Source organism: Podarcis cretensis, assembly GCF_951804945.1.
Source record: "Podarcis cretensis genome assembly, chromosome: 2".
Lineage (NCBI taxonomy): Eukaryota > Metazoa > Chordata > Lepidosauria > Squamata > Lacertidae > Podarcis > Podarcis cretensis.
The window spans coordinates 80,970,464-80,989,329 of record NC_137171.1 but is presented as its reverse complement, the minus strand read 5'-3'; the positions used below and the strand labels follow the sequence as shown (position 1 = coordinate 80,989,329).

The 18,866-nt window shown below is 40.4% G+C and overlaps 1 long non-coding RNA gene across 1 annotated transcript; it reads right to left on the bottom strand.

Moving 5' to 3' along the window:
* Positions 1–4,308: 4,308 nt before the first annotated feature.
* Positions 4,309–8,979, bottom strand: LOC307209723. The gene is made up of 3 exons (XR_013835722.1): positions 8,861–8,979; positions 5,177–5,257; positions 4,309–4,958 (listed from the first exon to the last, which is right to left on the bottom strand). It is a non-coding gene; the product is annotated as an uncharacterized lncRNA (long non-coding RNA).
* Positions 8,980–18,866: the final 9,887 nt, after the last annotated feature.

Below are 18,866 nucleotides of genomic sequence, written 5' to 3'. Positions count from 1 at the left end.
AATGGAAGCTGCAGTTCTGATCAAGAGTGGGTTACAAATAAACACGTATATTATATGACCAAGCTATATGGTTCCCTAAAAGAGAATATTGAAAAGAGAAATATTGGAAAGAGAACAGTAGCATTTATGCCATTTCAAAGCAGCCCCAAATATCTGATAGACTGACTCCTTCCCTACAGACTCCTTTCAGTATTATAAATAAAGAATTACTTTTTTAATTATTGTGTTTGTTTGGTTGGTTTGTCAAGCTGAAGCCATTACAAAAGATAAAATACATAAAGCAGAATAAAAAGAGAATAAAATGCATTACACAATTATTAAAATCAGACATACTGGCTGATAAGAGTTTGTTCCCCTGAAGAATTTAACTGATCAATCCCACAAACATTTCTGCTCGAGTCCCTGCAAATAAGCACAATTTGGCTTGGTCAAATTCTTACAACCCTAATTCATACGTTATTATGTGATATTCATCTTGAGAGCAGAGAGCTTCTTGTAAAATAGAAATAGAAAGGAAGGATAGAGATGCTCCAAATTAGTGATGGGAAATCTGTGGCACTCCAGTTATTACTGGGCTCCAACTCCCACCAGCCCCACCCAGTATAACCATTGGCCATGAATGATTGAAGTTAGAGTCTACCAACATCCAGATGACCATAGGTTCACCATTCCTGTTCAAAATAAATATATTTCATAAGCATGAGATATTTCATGCACAGTATGTAAAAGAGTATGCTGCTGAACCTTAAAGAAAGATGTAGAAGACAATACTGTATTTGGGACATGTATGGCTGGTAAAACTCCTTCTTCATAACTATGAAAAGTAGTGAAGCAGAGACCCTTCTTGGCCATTCCTCCTTCTAGTGTAGTACTTCTATATTCTACATTTCCACAAGATCAGGATGTCAGATGATTGTAAATGGCAAATCCATGTAGCTGTTATGTAAGGAGAAATGCTTCCAGAAATCCAACAGAAAACAATTGCCCTAAGCAAGGAGCATTCTGTTATCTTGGCTATATTCTTCCATGTCTAGTATTTTGCACACAAATTGCAAAGTCTTAAACTAGAAAAAAAAATATTTTTCCTACCTATTGCAAATTAGTACTTAATTTGGCTCTTATGGGATACTTCAAGATGTTTTATTACCACAATTGTTAATTGCTCCGGCTAGAGAACAACATTCTCTTTCCAGTGCATCCTAATTTCCAATTGCCCCGAGAACCTTGAGTAAGTGCCATATTTCTCCTCGTTTCCACAAAGTCTAATCATTACTGTGCATACAAAGCTGGGATTGTTTGGTAGGCCAGCTTATTTCATTTCACTTTGCCAGAGCCAAGCTAAACACCAGTTTTATTCACACAAAGTTGAAATAGTGGCACCAATGAATGAGGAAGAAAAATAGTTTCACTCACTTGGTTTTACACTTTGCATGAGGTTTACATATTCGCAGCTCTCTGTGTGCTTTGCTGCAATTTTGCTTTCAATTCGACAGTCTGGATTGCATTTGAAATGAAAAATGTCAACCTTCTAAAGAAAATGTCTGAGTTTGAGCAACAGGAGAACAGGTTTTAAAATCATTTGGTTAATGGGTTTGAGAAATGCAGAGCCCTTGTGGGTTCCTCTCAACGCAGAGCTGCTCTGAAAACCTGCTAGGATGCCCCAGGTCATATAGAGTACAGATAGAAAGTGGAAAGTCACTAAGTTGAATTCACTGGCACTTAAGACTTTTTCCTAGACTTGCTCCTGCAGCTGAAACAGCAGATGAGACAAAGGGAACAGCTGAGAGAAATGAAACCATAACCAGCAGCCATCCAATGGCCATAAAGAGGTTTTATTTATTCATTGCATTTATATACCACACCTCCAAGGAGCTCCTGGTGGTGTAAATGGTTCTCTGCCTCCACATTTAATCCCCACAACAGCCCCCTGAGGTAGGTTAGACTGAGAGGCAGTGACTGGCCCAAGGTCACCAGGTGAGCTTCATGACCAAGTGGGGACTGAACTGTGCTCTCCCAGGTCCTAGTTTAACACTCTAACCATTACACCACACTGACAGAAGAGCCACAGGCAGAAGAATGGTCATCACCTGACTCTCCATAGCCACTACCAAGTATGAGTGACACCCACTTAAGGTATGGAAGAAAATTCAAACCCAAAGAGTGGAAGGACTATATCACACAGAAGAAGCAATAAATTAGCCTGGTTCCTGCCTCTCCACTGGAAACATCCAGGGATATTTTCATTTAATACTTACTGGTGGAGATAATAAAATATACACGACCCCTTTAAGGGAAACTGTGACCCAGGAGAGGTGTGGTCTGACTGGAATAAGTTATTACTACTCTCTGCAGGGCTCCCAGACCTCATCAAAAATAGTGTTTTGTTCTACCATTCACTCAGCTGGTAGTGAGTTTCTATGTGGACGGCAGATGATCATACAGTAACTAACACAGTCAGCCTGGGTTTCCTGATGGTAGTGTGATGGTAGTGTGACCTGCCCACTCATGAAGCAAAGTGAGGTGACTGCCTCAGGTGGCAGGATCTACAGGGGAAGCAGATCCAACCTCCAAGGAATGCAGCTGCAGTGCACCCCTTGGAGGCTGGATCTTCCACTTCCTCAGCCCCCCACTATACTAGCTGCCCTACCAGCACCCTCTCACTGAATAGGGGGCATTGCTGGTCTCCTATTTGATATTGATCTTTAGTCCCTCCTGCCTTGCTCCTGATGCAGATCTTCGCTCCCCTCTTCCCTGGTAGAGACAGGGCACCATTTTGTGGTTCACCTCAGGTGCTAAAATGTATTGGGCCAGCCCTGCATGTGAAAAACTAAAAATGGAGGGGTTCTTCTTCAGTTTCTCTCTGGATGATGAAGTTAAACAGAGCAACTAGTCCCTGGGACCCCACTTACTTCTCCCAGACTGAAGGGTTTGGAACAATACCAGTCCAACCTGAAGTATAGCCAATATGGCGCACAGAGAAGAACCTTGACAAGGGCCAGTTCTTCAAAAGGTATTGCTGCACCATTCAGAAATTTATGTGATGCTCTGTCCCACCATAGTACCACTGGAAATTGATGGCTTCACCCTTCTTGACTGCTCAACAGTATTACCTACTCTGGCTTCCCTATTTTTCTGGTGCTGGGCTTCTCAAGTAAGTAGCTCCTGTCTTTTTCTTCCATGTTTTCTTAAATATTCTCCACGTTTATAAGGTGTAGTTGGTTTTTTAAAAAAATGAAATCTAAACCTCGGGATTCCAGCAAGAGTCTTCATAAGAAAAACACTTTGGGGATTATGTGTGGCTTATTTCTTCCCACCACTCATGCAATCTAAACACAAATTAATAACTCTGCTTTCCAGGTTCATTTATTTAATAGTTTATAGGGAAAGGCAGAAATGAATTTTACCCCAGAGATCTCCATGCTTACAAGACTTGCCTCCTTATGCAGCTGCATAGTATTTTGCCTCAGAATGGGACCATAGGTGCAGGATCCTGGGGGCTATGGCACTTTGTCCCATCCCCCCAGTGCTTTTTTTGAGGGAGGTATGCCCTCTCAATGTTCAGAGGGCATTTGGCTTTGCCCCCAGCTCCTTGTGACATTGCATTTGCAACATCAGGACGTCACATCAGGCCCTCTCAATCATCTTGAGAAGTTGGCACTTCTGAATGGGACACTTACAGAATTGGCATCTTCTTGCTAGGCTGATGAGACCTAAAGCTACCAGCCTTAACTGGAACCTCTCCCTGACCAAATACAGTTTTTACAACAGGATTTGACCCTTTTTATATCTTATATATTTATATTTATTGTTCTGCTTTGTCCTTGACCATATTCAACACTTAACCATATTTTCTGGAGATCAACTGACTGAGTTCCTTGACCACTTGCTGTACCATATGTTCCTCCTATAGGTTCACTATCTGAATGACTGAATTACCAGTAGTTGGAAAATTCAGTTCTAAAAGAAACTCCAGTTTCGGTTCACCCACACCAAAAAGGAATTGTTTCCCATTCTAGTTCACCTGTTCCAGAAAGGAATTAGTTCCTATTCAAGTTCTTCCCATCCGAGAAGGAACTAATTGCATTCCAATTCAATTCACAATTCATTCACCTGGTCCTCAGCATGTGTTTTTTTCAGCTTTCAGAATTTTACAATCTGCTCTGCTGAAGTATAAAATATATTTAAGAAGAAAGAAGACATCAAAACAAAACATACACTGTAATGCGAACAATAGCTTTATTTATTTTTCACAACAAGTATGATCTTTAAGCTTAAACAGCAGCATCAATTTTCAGATGGGTAAAAATGGTAAATGCAGTGGCCACAATCAAACACAGAGTTAAGTTCAATTAAACTTCTTTGTATATATGTAAATTGTTACATTAAAATGGAATGGAATTTTTAAAAATCAAGTTCCACCGCAAAAGGAGTTTAGTTCACATGCTGTTCACCTGGAAATTATAAGAACTACTTGCAGGTGTAATTCATACATTTATAATTAATCCAGGGAATTAGTTAATCTGAGTTAGTTCATTCTAATCACTGTGCATTACACATAGTGGGGAGTAGGTTGAATTCCATTCCCAATCAAAGTCAGCTCATAAATGAAAATGATTGCCATATTTACAAATACTACTAAAATGCAGCAAAACAGATTTCCTTTGGACTCCTTGAAATAAAATGCAACTCATTTCCACTGACATATAGACATTTGTATTGCCACTGAACCATTTCTGTAGCTGGAGGGATATTTATTTATCAAGCATGTCAGAAATGATATTTAAAGGAAAGATTTGTTTCCATAAATAGTGATCATCTTGATGTTTTAATAGCTCCATGAAACATTCTTTAAATTGGAGTATGGAGAAACTGTGGAAAGATGGTTGTGATTTGTATCATTTCAAAAAGCAAATCATTCTTCAGCAAATAACGGTTGCTTATAAGTGCCAACCCATCGTCTGAAATGGATGAAAGAGATTTATTTGAATTAATATGTTTTCATTCAGGCCCTGGAAGAACAAGGCTCGTATGCATAAATGTTTCAATGGATGCTTCTTCAGCAAAATGCTGAAACCACATGTTTCCCTTTAAATTGTGTGACCAAAATTCAGTGTGTAATGTTGCTCACCACCTGGGAGAACAAATTTTTATTTGACGCCTGCAGTGGCATACTTACAAACTCTTGCAGAGGCCTATTCTTGCTTTTTCCACAGGGTCAAGTTCTTTCATACTCCAGATAGGAAGTTGAACTCTAGAACTGGATGAAGAGGGTATATGATACCTTTGTGATTCTGATTGTGTTCATCCATCCATTTACTTCTCATGAACTATGTTGCTGGTACAAGTGGTCTTGGTTTATCAGGTCTAGCTTACCATGCTTATACCCAGTATTTGCAGTGCTTATTGGGTCTCCTTTTTTATTCTGGTAAGTTTTCAAAGGATCCCGCCCTCAAATCAATATGAGTAGCTCACAGAAAATACTATTTGGTTCTATTCATTCCTTGGATAGCCGCTTCTCCCCACTACTGCTCTTTGTTAGGATAATATTGACAAGGATCTTAAATGAGGAAATAACAGAACAAGAAATAGAGGGTGCCATTCAAAATATGAAATTGGGGAAATCACCAGGACCAGACGGCCTGACGGCCAAATACTACAAAATGTTGAAAGAACGGCTGATACAACCATTGAAGGAAGTTTGCAATGAAATTTTGAAGGGGAAAAAGGCACCTGAATCGTGGAAAGAGGCTTTCATCTCACTTATACCGAAAACAGAGACTGAGAAGAACCAGGTCAAAAACTACCGCCCTATATCTTTACTCAATGTGGATTACAAAATTTTTGCAGACATTTTGGCAAAAAGATTGAAAAGAGTGTTGGCAGAAGAGATTCATAAGGACCAAACAGGCTTTCTCCCAGGTAGACATATGTCAGACAATGTGAGGAACATTATAGACATTTTGGAGCTGCTGGACGTTGACATTAACAGGAAAGCAGTTTTGATTTTTGTGGATGCGGAGAAAGCCTTTGACAACATTTGTTGGACTTTTATGAAAAAGAATCTCCAAGGGATGGGGGTAGGCCAAGGTTTTGAAAACGGTATAGGTGCAATATATTCTCAACAAAAGGCCAAATTAATTGTAAATAACGTGGTAACAGAAGAAATACCTATAGAAAAAGGTACACGACAGGGTTGCCCAATATCCCCTTTGCTTTTTATATCAGTCCTGGAGGTTTTGTTAAACATGATCAGAAAGGACCAGTTGGTTAAAGGAGTTCAGGTCGGAGTTAGACATTATAAATTAAGAGCATTTGCAGATGATCTAGTATTGACCTTGCAACAGCCAGACACTAGTACTAAAAGAGTATTAGAACTAATTGAAATATTTGGTCGAGTAGCAGGTTTTAAATTGAATAGACAAAAAACGAAAGTGTTAGAAAAAAATTTAACAATGGAAGAAAGAGAGAGTTTTCAGAATGAAACAGGCTTGGAAATAACAAAAAGGGTAAAATACCTGGGGGTAAACTTAACATCCAAGAATGTGAACTTATTTAAGGATAATTATGAAAAATGTTGGTCAGAAGTTAAAAAGGATCTGGAAATATGGTCAAGGTTGAAACTTTCCTTGTTAGGCCGAATCGCTACTATTAAGATGAATGTATTGCCTAGAATGCTGTTCTTATTCCAGACGTTGCAGATTGTGGACAAGATGGACTGTTTCAAGAAGTGGCAGAAAGACATATCAAAATTTGTCTGGCAGGGCAAAAAGCCCAGAATTAAATTTAAGATTTTAACTGATGCAAAGGATAGAGGGGGGTTTGCCCTGCCGGACTTAAGACTTTATTATGAATCAGCAGCTTTCTGCTGGTTGAAACACTGGCTACTTCTTGAGAACACTGACATTTTGGATCTGGAAGGGTACGACAATAGTTTTGGTTGGCATGCATATTTATGGTACGACAAGGTAAAGGTGTATAAAAGCTTTAAAAACCATATTGTAAGGAAAGCATTGTATAACGTTTGGATTAGATACAAAGATTTGTTGGAAAGTAAAACCCCTAGGTGGGTGTCACCAATGGAAGCTAGGGAAGTAAAAAAGCTTAATATGGATTCTAAATGGCCAAAATATCATGAGATTTTAGAATACGATGGCGAAAGGGTGAAACTTCAGAGTTATGAGAAACTAAAGCCTAAGGTTCGAGACTGGTTGCATTACCATCAGATAAATGAGACGTTTAAACAGGACAGGAAAATAGGATTTCAGAAAGAGAAGTCAAAACTAGAAACAGAATTGTTGGAACCCAATACTAAGAACTTATCAAAAATGTATAACTTGCTGTTAAAATGGAATACACAGGATGAAATGGTGAAATCAGCTATGATTAAATGGGCACAAGATATCGGTCATGATATTATGTTTGCTGACTGGGAACAGTTATGGACCACCGGTATTAAATTTACTGCATGTAATGCCTTAAAAGAAAATATTATGAAAATGATCTACCGGTGGTACATGACCCCAGTCAAGCTTGCAAAAATATATCATTTGCCTAATAATAAGTGTTGGAAATGTAATGAGACTGAAGGCACTTTCTACCACCTTTGGTGGACCTGCCCAAGGGTTAAAGCTTTCTGGGAAATGATCTATAATGAAATTAAGAAGGTCCTTAAGTGGACTTTTCCTAAGAAACCAGAGGCTTTCCTCTTGGGCATGGTGGGCCAAGTGGTGCCAAGGAAGGATAGGATTTTCTTTATGTATGCCACTACAGCAGCAAGAATTCTACTGGCAAAGTATTGGAAGACGCAAGAACTACCTACTCTGGAAGAATGGCAAACAAAGGTGATTGACTTTATGGGACTGGCCGAGATGACGGGCAGAATCCGGGACCAGGGGAAAGAGACAGTGGAAGAGGACTGGAAGAAATTCAAAATATATCTTAAAAATAATTGCAAAATTGAGGAATGTTAAGATGTCAGGGGGTAAGAAGTAAAGAATTGCAGCAGTAAACAAAAAAACTTAAGAAATTTTTATGAAAGGGAATTAAGACAATGGACCTAAGGGTTGCTAAAGAATTATTAAACAAGGATGCAGGGATGGGGAGGTATGGGGGAGTCAAAGAAAAAAGGGTATGAACTGATGAGCTTGAAGACATACTGTTCTATACTGTTTTTATTATTTGTTTGGAAAATTAATAAAAATTATTATAAAAAAAAAGGATAATATTGACATGACCCACCACTGCTGGATTTACATATAAGCTAAACAAACTATAGCTTAGGGCCCCACTCTCTTGGGGCCCCCAAAACATTTAAAGGAAAAGAAACTGGATGTACATTTCCAAAATATAAGATAAAAAAATAAAACCTACATACAGCAACAGTGTTTTGTGCTGTGTAGGCTCCTATTTGTTATGTGCAAATGCTTTAGATACCTATTAGGTCCATAAATTACCATATAGTATATATTCAACAAACAAAAATAACAGTGACAATTTGCTGCTGACAAAGGACAGCTGGCCCCATTACCTTCAGTAGTTTAGGGCCTCATCAAACCTAAATCCGGTCCTGTGACCCGCTAATAACTCCCCACATGCAGAATTAAATTTGACGAAATGGCATTCTGTGTGAGTTTACTATTTTCTGACTTACTTATTTATACCTCACTTTCCACTTAAAATAACACTCAAGCAGCTTACAAAAATTAAGACAACACAAAAATAAATATATATAAAAGCAGCTGCCTAAAAACATCAAACAATTGCAGTAGCATTCACATCGTCTTATATTTAAAGTATTTATCAAATGCTGGGGTCAGGCTTGGGGAGGGTAGGTATCTAAAAAATGCTGCCTCCAACTCACCTTTTCCCGACACTTCTTGTTTTGCCATTGCAGCCATCTTCCTGCCAGCAGTTATGCAGCTCTTCTCAGTGGCTGCCAGCCATTTTGTTTCCATCTAGTAGTTCCTTCAGAATTGTTATGTGAGGCAGTGGTCGGGGGGGGGGGTGTAGCCGCCATGAGAGAATTGCTGCTGTCAATAAATCTGGTCAAATTTCATCTTCACCCCCCCCCAATTGTTAACCATTTTCACCATCTGTGAATGGGAAAATGAAATTGGTGGGTGCATTTCAGCTCAGCCTTAGCATGAGTGAACGCAGCAGACTTTTCCTGGTGCTTAAAGCACAGTAATGATAGTATCAGGCAACTTTTCCTGAGGAGAAAATTCCACAGCAGAGACTCCATCACTAAAACATCCCTCTCACTGATTGCTACCACCACCTGTTCCCACCACAAACCCATCATCAGTCTAGTATTCTTTCCTAGAAGAAAAAGGGGCTGTTCTGGAACTTCCTAGCATTTAGGGAAGTAAGAAACACAAAATAAAGGATTTGATGTTCATGAAACGTTCAGTCTGAAAGATCAGTAGCAATTTTTCCCGCTCCATACTAAAACATTTCAAAATCAGACATCCAGGCAGAAAGAGGGTCAGCCTCTGCCTTCATCTGAAATAGCAACTTAAACAAATATAAGGTAACTTTTTTGTATATAAAGGCACACAGGAAGCAGAGGAGGGCAGCCCAGAACAGCTGACCCAACCTCCCAGTTGCACTTTTGCCACAAGAAAAGGTTAAAAACCATACCCACTTGGCTGTTATACAAATAACTTTGTTTCAACACAGTATGTAGGTGAATAAAAGAGACTGTGTATGCATGGGGAAAATAAATGTGATGTTAATTATTAATTTTGACATGTCTATATTTCTTCATAATTTTTTTTTCAGGGCTAAAGTTTCAGGAGGGAGGAGGAGGAGAAACCTTGAAGCTGAATGAGTCCCACTTGTGGCTTGGACTCTCACTGCTCAGCATACAATAAAATGGGTTGTGTTATGAAAATAGGTTGTGACAGACCATGGTGAAACCATGGTGAGTGTGGTCTTGTTTGTGTAATAAAGGGGTTTGCAAATGTGGTATTAAAACGGGGAATCTATAAATGCAAAGTAAGCTAGGGAGGATATTATCTAAAGGTTTCTGTATGTTAACTAGCTTCAAAGGCACCAAGACATTTTCAGCTGGTACACCAGTTGTGGTAAAAGTTTGATAGAATGTCATGAGGTTTGCCATTCAAGATGAAACCCATGGTTTATTTTTGACAACCACAAACCTTTTTGTCAAAACCAGCATGAAACACACACAAATGTTGTTTCATTCTGTGGCTCCTTCCCTTGGGGAAGACCATTTGAGGACCCAACTCGATGCCTAGATCTCTCATCTCTTTAAACGTTGGCAAACAGCAGCTGAAGGAGGGCCCAATCTGGACCAGGACTGTGCCACTGAGGAATTTACTCTTTCCACGTGCACCATTTTTTGAATGAGAAACATCCCCCTGATATTTGGCCTTATTAGGAGGAAAGGGTGTTATACAAAATGGTAGGCAGAGGATGTGATGGGGGACACATTCTGCAGCAATTCCTCCCCCCCCCCATGCTTTCAGGGTCAGAGGAGGGACTTAGAAGGCCACTTGGCCTGAGCTTCACTCTCAGAGGAGTTCTCAAATTTAGGCACTTGTTGATTTAGGGGCATGTGATAAGTTTCACAACTTGTTCCTATGTCCATCAGATCAAAATGTGACACACATCTTAGAGCTGCACATTCAAGCAAATAAGATCATTAGGAAAGGGGTGGGAAATATATTTCCCAGTATCTAATTCTCATATCTATGGTGCTTGGAATACTGTGTGCAGTTCTGGTTCCTCATCTCAAGAAGGATATAGTAGAGCTGGGAAAAGTTCAGAAAAGGGCAACCAAAAATAATAGGAGTGGAGCAACTCACTTCCTATCCACATTCTCCACTCATCACTCATATTTGTCTGACCACAGAAAGTAAAACACCTTTAAAGCTTTTGCCACCTATTAGTTTATCATCAAAACACTCTCTTTCTGGTATCCCAACTATGGGAAGCTTTAAAGCAGGCAGCACTTGTAAGTAGATTAGTAGATACAAAGAACAAGGTAGGTTTTGCACAAATTCTCTTGAATGGACTGATACATAGCTACTGAAGTATCCATGAAGTGGGCCCTTGTTTATCCAGTTGTGTGTCATCCTAATTTCTTCTATAGTAGCTGAAAAGCATTGTATATCCTTGGGAGATTCAGACAGTCTGAACTAAAAGCTTACAGACTCATTAGAAACATTTTAAACTGAACCAAGAAATGTTTGAAGTCATTTTGTGGCCAATATCTTCTTATGATAGTTAGATCTGTGGGTTTTTCAACTTAATCCCTCAAATCCCTGCTACCCCAGAAGTCATCTTCCATATATGCGCCAGCTTTTCTATGCCCTACCACAGCTTCCCACAAATCCCAGTTATCTTTTATAGAAAGGAATTTGTCGTGAGTGTGTGCGTGTGCATTCTATTAAGGGCAACTGCCAATTAAAAAAAATAAATTGTAGTTAGCGAGAATCCCTAACAAAATTATTAATTAGAATTTGATTTCTCTCCCCCCACACACATTTTTGATCATACTAATAACACAGTCCCAGTCCCATCTGTGAAAAATATATTATAAATGAACTAAACGCATGTTCATCTTTGCTGAACAATGCAACATTCTTCTGATGTTTTCAATCATGCTTCAAACATGGTGTGGGGGTGGGGAAAGCTGCTCACTCCATAAAATAAGCATGATTTTCTCTTTAAATATATCACATAAAGAAAGAGAAAAATGAAATCACAGGGGCCTGTGTGGTATGCATTAAGTGACTCATATTCAATTGAATTACATCCCACACATGAGGAAAAATGGTCTCCACTTGTACATATGAGCCACAGCTCACAATATTGCAAATACTGCTTCAGATGGTAGATAAATGTGTTATCCATTACCATGACATATAGTGCTGTTGCCATAGCATCATATGGGCTGCGACTCTCTCCTTACACTGTGGTGGCTTTTAGGTCTTTATGACATTGCGTATTTTATTGTTTGTTAAAATTGTTGTGTTTTAGTGCCTTTTGCATCTTTTAAATTTGTGTGACTCCCCTTGGGACTATTTTTGTGTAAGTTGTGTGCTGAATTAAATTAAAGAAATAATAAAATGCAATAATATCACCTCTACTCCCTATCTGGCATCCTGGTGGCTTGTGCTCTTTTGCTTCGCTGCTTCAATTCCACTTCTCAGTTTATTGTTTTGGTTCCTCAGTTGCTGGAAACTTTGTCTGAGAAATGCCCTCAGAATGGTGGGATTGAGTAAGGAAGAACTGAGATAGAACCCTTCCACTTCTCTGGTTGGTGCTTGGCTACTCTTCAGAATTCCCAGCTCCCTCTCCAGGTTCTAAATCAATACCCATTTACAGGTGGGCTGCAGATGGCATAGCAGTTAAGTGCGGCTCCTTGTGTATACCTTATACAGGTGTTTCATTTTGTTCTGCAGTTGTGCAGCCGGAAATCCAATACTGGAAAGAGCATCTCATTCTCTTTGAAAGCGAGGAGAAGGTTTGCTGATGCTCTTCTCATTTATCTCTTTCTCTCCCCTCTTCAGTTCTACTTGCAGCCTGCTCTGTAGGAAAAGCTTAGTCTTTATTAAAAATGGGCAAGGTGCACAAGACATAAAATCCAAATTAAAATAGGAAGAATGGACAACTGTGGAAGTTCCACATCCTTTCTTAAATGTGGCCAACCTCTCTGGAATTGGCACAAGAGTGATGATATCCAGTGATTTGTCTCCAGGGAAAGTAGGAAAGCTAGGTGATGGTTAGAGGAGTCTCATCCAGGTTCCTCCTCTAGCCAAAGGGATAACGCAAAAGAACAATCGGCTGCAGTTCAAGTGAAATGGCAAAAGACAGGAAGCTGAGTTTACCCCCTCTAAGCATCTTAGGGTGCCAACTGTGTCCAAAAAGCTGGTGTGGGAGCCCTGGACTTTGGCATGTTTGGCGAGTTTGTGTGTGTGAGCTGTGTCACCACCTATGTATATTTATAAATAAATGCAAGTCTTACCAAATGCTAATCAAATTCTGGTGGTCTCCTTCTGAAGGAAACCAAACCAGGCTGCACGCCTGGATCTTTTCATCATGGGGAAAAACAGGGAGTGAGCCAACATAACAAGACTTACTCCTTGCTATGCAAAGATGTGAATGACACAAACAAGTGCCAAGACGTCACAGTCCAACAAAGACATCTCTGTCTTTACAATGCACCTAGTTCTTTTGCTACCCATGCATGGCTGCTCCAAATAGATGATAGAGATAGATGATAGATAGATAGATAGATAGATAGATAGATAGATAGATAGATAGATAGATAGATGATAGATATAGATAGATAGATAGATAGATAGATAGATAGATAGATAGATAATGATGATAGATAGATGATGATAGATAGATAGATAGATAGATAGATAGATAGATAGATAGATAGATAGATAGATATAGATAGATAGATGATAGATAGATAGATAGATGATAGATAGATATAGAGCAAACTGATGTGCATGTGAAGCAAATTTGACCCATTCACTGATCAATATGTTTTTGCTGTTTAGTCGTGTCCGACTCTTTGTGACCCCATGAACCAGAGCATGCCAGGCACTCTTGTCTTCATGTATATTTATAAATAAATGCAAGTATTTCCAAATATAATAGTGGGCCACAAATACAGCGCTGTACCATTCGCATTTCCATTCCACCAGTTCTGTCTTCCAAAGGCTCCTGGGGATCATCAACACACTTGCACAGTGTAAGAACATTACCAATTGTCTTGCAGGATCAGGCCAAGATCTGCCTTCTCCAGTAATCTGTTTTCATTCACTCAACCAGCCAGCAGGTTGCAGTTGTGACTGGTGCCCACGGAGCCAGAGAGAGCAGAAGGCAGGGAGCCAATGGATTTGCCCCCCTCCCTCCTTGCTGAGTTCTTAAGAGCGACATGGAGACTGAGAAGGAGGAAGCTGACAGGCAGCACCATCCCCTTGACTGGTTGCAAGTAAGAAGGCAGGCGGGGGAGGGGATGACTGGGTGAGGGCCGTGCCCCCTTTGTGCTAATGGGCCAGCCTCCACTGTCAGGTTGTGAAGGTGCTGGTCTGGTGGTCTTCCCCATTATACTGCCTCTGTACATGGACTTTCCATTTAGCTGTTGTGACGTTGTTGTTGTTGTTGTTGTTGTTGTTGTTGTTGTTGTTGTTGTTGTTGTTATTAATAATATCCTACCCTCCCCAGTCAAAGCCAGGCTCAGAGCAGCTAACAACATTAAAAATAACACAGTTTACATAAAATCACAACCAATTAATTGAAATACATTCTAAAATCAATTCAGAATCAAATCAATTCAGAATCAAATTAATGGCAACCATTGGGCTAGAGTTCTATGAGGATTACCAAAGGAGGGGGTCAGATTGTGCCTTGGCCAAAGGCCTTGGTGGAACCGCTCTGTCAAGTCCCGCAGGGCCCTAGTCTCTTGTGACAGAGCATTCCACCAGATCGGGGCCACAGCCGAAAAAGCCCTGGCTCTGGTTGAGGCCAGCCTAACCTCTCTGTGGCCCGGGACTTCCAAGATGTTTTTGTTTGAAGCCCATAAGGTCCTCTGTGGGGCATACCAGGAGAGGCGGTCCCGTAGGTACGAGGGTCCTAGGCTGTATAGGGCTTTAAAGGTTAAAACCAACACCTTGAACCTGATCCTGTACTCCACTGGGAGCCAGTGCAACTGGTATAGCACCAGGTGAATGTGATCCCGTAGTGAGGACCCTGTAAGGAGTCTCGCTGTGGCATTCTGCACCCGCTGGAGTTTCTGGGTCAGTCTCAAGGGCAGCCCCACGTAGAATGAGCTGTTCATAGGCCCACCCTCCAAGGAAGTGCTTGGTTCTTTTTCCAAGCCATCTAAACTTGCTCATAAACAGCTTCCAGGACTTCTTTAACTCCAAGGTGTGTACATTGAAGCTGCCCGTTTCAAGGGAGAGACGAGATAAATGCTACTGTGGTTCCTTGTGCTTATAAGCGGGCCATCATCTGGTGAAAGAAAGACACAGCCAAATGCAAGGTTTGTTGTGAGGGAAGAGGCTGGATTTCATGTGGCTGGATTTCACTACATGTGGGTGCATTTATAAAAATGAGTCACCCTATGGGAATTGCAGGAGATAATGGAATATACTTATGCTACCACAGCAATAGCATTCTTGTTCCAGGGCCAAGGAGGCAACCTTTCTCCACAGGGGTCTCTGAATCCATCACCTTTTATAAACAGCGAACGCAATTTAAAAATAATGGCAATAAAGCGAATTTAAATAATTGGCATGCTGTTATGTCCTCTCCAGCTGTATCATGAAGCCTGGAAGCTTGATGTGCTTTTCACTGGCAGAATTTGCAAACAAGCTACAATTATTTGCTTACTATAGTGGGAAGAAATCAGATTTTCCAAAAGCTAATATGTTGCCTGATGCAAAACAGAGTCCTCTTCCACAATGACTTCGCCAGCCGTCACTTTAGTCTCACGAGTAGAGCTTGTTTCCACATTGCTTTGTTTATATTGACTTGCATTTATGATGCTTCAGAAGTTGCCAGTAAAATATTTATTTAGCAGTTAAAGCATTCTGCAAATGATTTTTCTGTCTCATAGGATAAATATGCCCAGGCTGCTCAAATGAGACATTAGCATGCTTGTTAAGGAAATTGCAGTTTGATAAAATCCTCTTGAATTACAAATAGCCGTTTCTTTGTATTTGAAGTGGCAACATTCATTTGGAGAGATACTATTTATAATTAAAAGTTACTCTAAGCTTAGAAACATTATGTATACTGCTAAATATACAGTAACAAAATCAAGCGTAACAAAGGATTATGGAACCAGTCTGTAAAAGGAAATGTTTAGCCACAGAGGGCATGATGAATGGAGCAGTAAGTAATGACTTTATTACAATACCTTTTTCTTAAAATGGCCTAGTTGAGTTTTTGCTTAGTTGTAGCATTGTGGGGCTGTGAAGCTGTAGAAGTGGGGCTGTGACCAGCATCAAAGATGGGGATGCAGGAACGCAACTAGCCATGTTGCAAAAGATCTGTGATCAGGATCTCCCCAATCTCAAAAGGAATTAGTATCAGCCACAGGAGAATTAGATCAGCACCATGGTGCTGGGGAAGGACAGAAACCGTTCCTCAACACTTTTCTCCCCATGGGAGAAAGTACTATGTTCCTGTAGTAGAAGTAGTAGTAGTAGTAATAATAATAATAATAATAATTTTATTATTTATACCCTACCCATCTGGCTGGGTTTCTCTAGCCACTCTGGGTGACTTACAGCATATATAAAACAAAGTAAAATATTAAAAACTTCCAGATACAGGGAAGTATCCAGTTCACCAAGGTGTTTTCTGTGTTTCCCCACCCCCAAGATCACAAAAATTGTTTCCCCCCCCCTCTAAATATACATAAACACACACACACACACACACACACACACACACACACACACACACACAACAATGGACAGCACCTTTGGGTTCCCCACTTGGAGGCCATTATAAAATAATGTCAGGAGAGCATTTTGATTCAGAAAGACAGCATGGAGGCTAATCTTCCCTTATCTCCACCCCTCACCACATCACCATCCTGATCCAATTCCCCCACCCCCTTGCAGCTTTGACCTAGTTTTAAATGCAAGATATCCTGACTGTGGATCTTTCATGTCATGTCTAGTTTGGTTCCAAGGACAGAATTCCATTTGCCCAACGTCAAGCTTGTTCTCCTCACAGGAACAACAAAACATTAGCCCATTAAAAAGAACGTTCAAAGACTGTGACGTAAGCATGATAATTATTTTCTCTTTTTATGCTTAAGTTCATTAGTTTTGACCTCAGAATCACTCTGTCCTGACAGTAGTTTGAATGCACATGATTTTGGCCACATGGGAAAAACCTACTAATATCTCATGTGTCCCTTGGAGAAAGAAGTGTGATCACTCTCCATATGAATGTGCTGTCAAATTCAGTCTTCACTACAGAGAAATAATGTGGTAAGATCATTTTGATAGGGTAACAACAACCTTGGCAGCAGATATAATTTTCTGCTGTCCAGAGCTTTGCCATGTACTTTCAAGTTCCTTTTTTGCCCTCCCTTCCTTCTCCCTGCCCACCACCCCCTGTCCCACATCAATGTCCTTATCTGTCGCTGCCCCCCACAAAAAAATGGTTTCCTTCAAGTTGGCACCTCTGAATGGGGGTGCTGCTGTGGCGGCAGCGCTATTGGAATGGAGGAAGGGGAGCCAGGCCTTTTCCACATCCTACTCTGCTCTGGTGTCTGAAGTGGGTGAGGAGGAGGCAGAGAGGGAAGATGGAAGCTCTTTTCCAAATCTTTGCCAAAGAACTTGTGGGGTTTCACCATTTGCTCGTCAATGCAAGCATTGCAAGCTACTGAGATTCATATTTTGAAGCCAGGAAATATGAAATGTCATGACATCACCAGCCTTAAATCCAAGACTGTGAGACTTATGCTGCTTGATAAAGGCAAGCATATCCCTTGAATATTGCCGTTTTGATTACTGGCAGCTGAATCTGTGGACCCGGCTCTTTTGAAAAGCACTGCTGTTTAAGGCGAAGTGAGAAGTTCTATTTCTGGAGTTCTGCATTGCCTGCTTCACATTGCCTGATAGGTGCTGCAGTCATCAAGTGAAAGTATGAACTGGTCCTGAAACAAGCAGAGTTTTGTTTTTGCTGAGCTGAAAACATTCTCCTTCAGAAGAAAACAACTTCTTCTGAATGCCCCTCCCTCATAATTTACCCCAGAAATGCAACAAATAATAATTTATAGCTCGGCTCTGGTTACTTAGGCACAAACTTCCTTTGGCAATGGTGAGAAATTTTACATGAATAAGGATTTTTCAGTCCGATCCATAGTCCGTTCCCAAGAAATCTAGCGTCCTATTCCTAGCTCATATTTCAAATGTGACCCTTTGTATTTTGCACTGACTTTTCAGCACATTTTTATGGTGTGCTTCTCACACTGAAGCTTTCCCCTAAACTGAATATTATCTGATAGACTGTATAGTGGAGAGAGACTCTGTAGGACAGTCAAGGTCATGTTTACCAAAAGCACACTAATAAAAATATCACTGGGAAAAGTGAGATATGTAAACAAAGGGTCAGAGAAGGGAATCCTTGTGGGTTTTGCATGCCTGAGCCCAAGAAAAACAGCGTCGGGCATTTTAAAAGGAAGGAAACAGAGCATCGTGCCAAAGTCTTTGGTGCAAAATTGGTAGCCTCCAATTACAGGCTCTCTGGTTTAAAGGGAATTTTTATTTTAACCCAGCCCTTGCGTAGCCAATGAAAAGTAAAATGCTGATAATATCTCTGCGGAAGCCTTTTTCTCCAGATATATGAAAGCATTAGGGAGAGAATTCATGTTTTATTTGTAGAAAATATCTTGATCTGACTATTTGGCTTTTGCAGCTCTCCACTAATGAAGCGAATTGAGTGACATTGCAGGCTAATAGGGAAAATGTGTTTCAGAATTACCATGCTAGTTACATCACTTCGTTCTGATGTGATTCTGGCACTTACTGGATATAGAGTCTTTGATTGTCTACACCATGTCTGCTTCTGAATTTGTTCCACACCTGTGTAATATTTGCAGGAGCACTTTTCCCCATCTGTGCCAACCTGGCCATTGAGTTCTGCAGAGGGGACTCCACTTGTGGTTCCATTATTGCCCAAACAGCTGTAACCCAAAACAGGACATTTTCCATCCCAACACCCTACCTGTGGGACTCCCTGCCTCTGGAGGCATATGCAGTAGCTAAGTTCTGATTGAGTTCTCCCTTGCTTTTGCAACCTACTAAGACCATATGGCCAAGAAGTTGATGTTCTGTTCTGCTGTTATATGATCATTT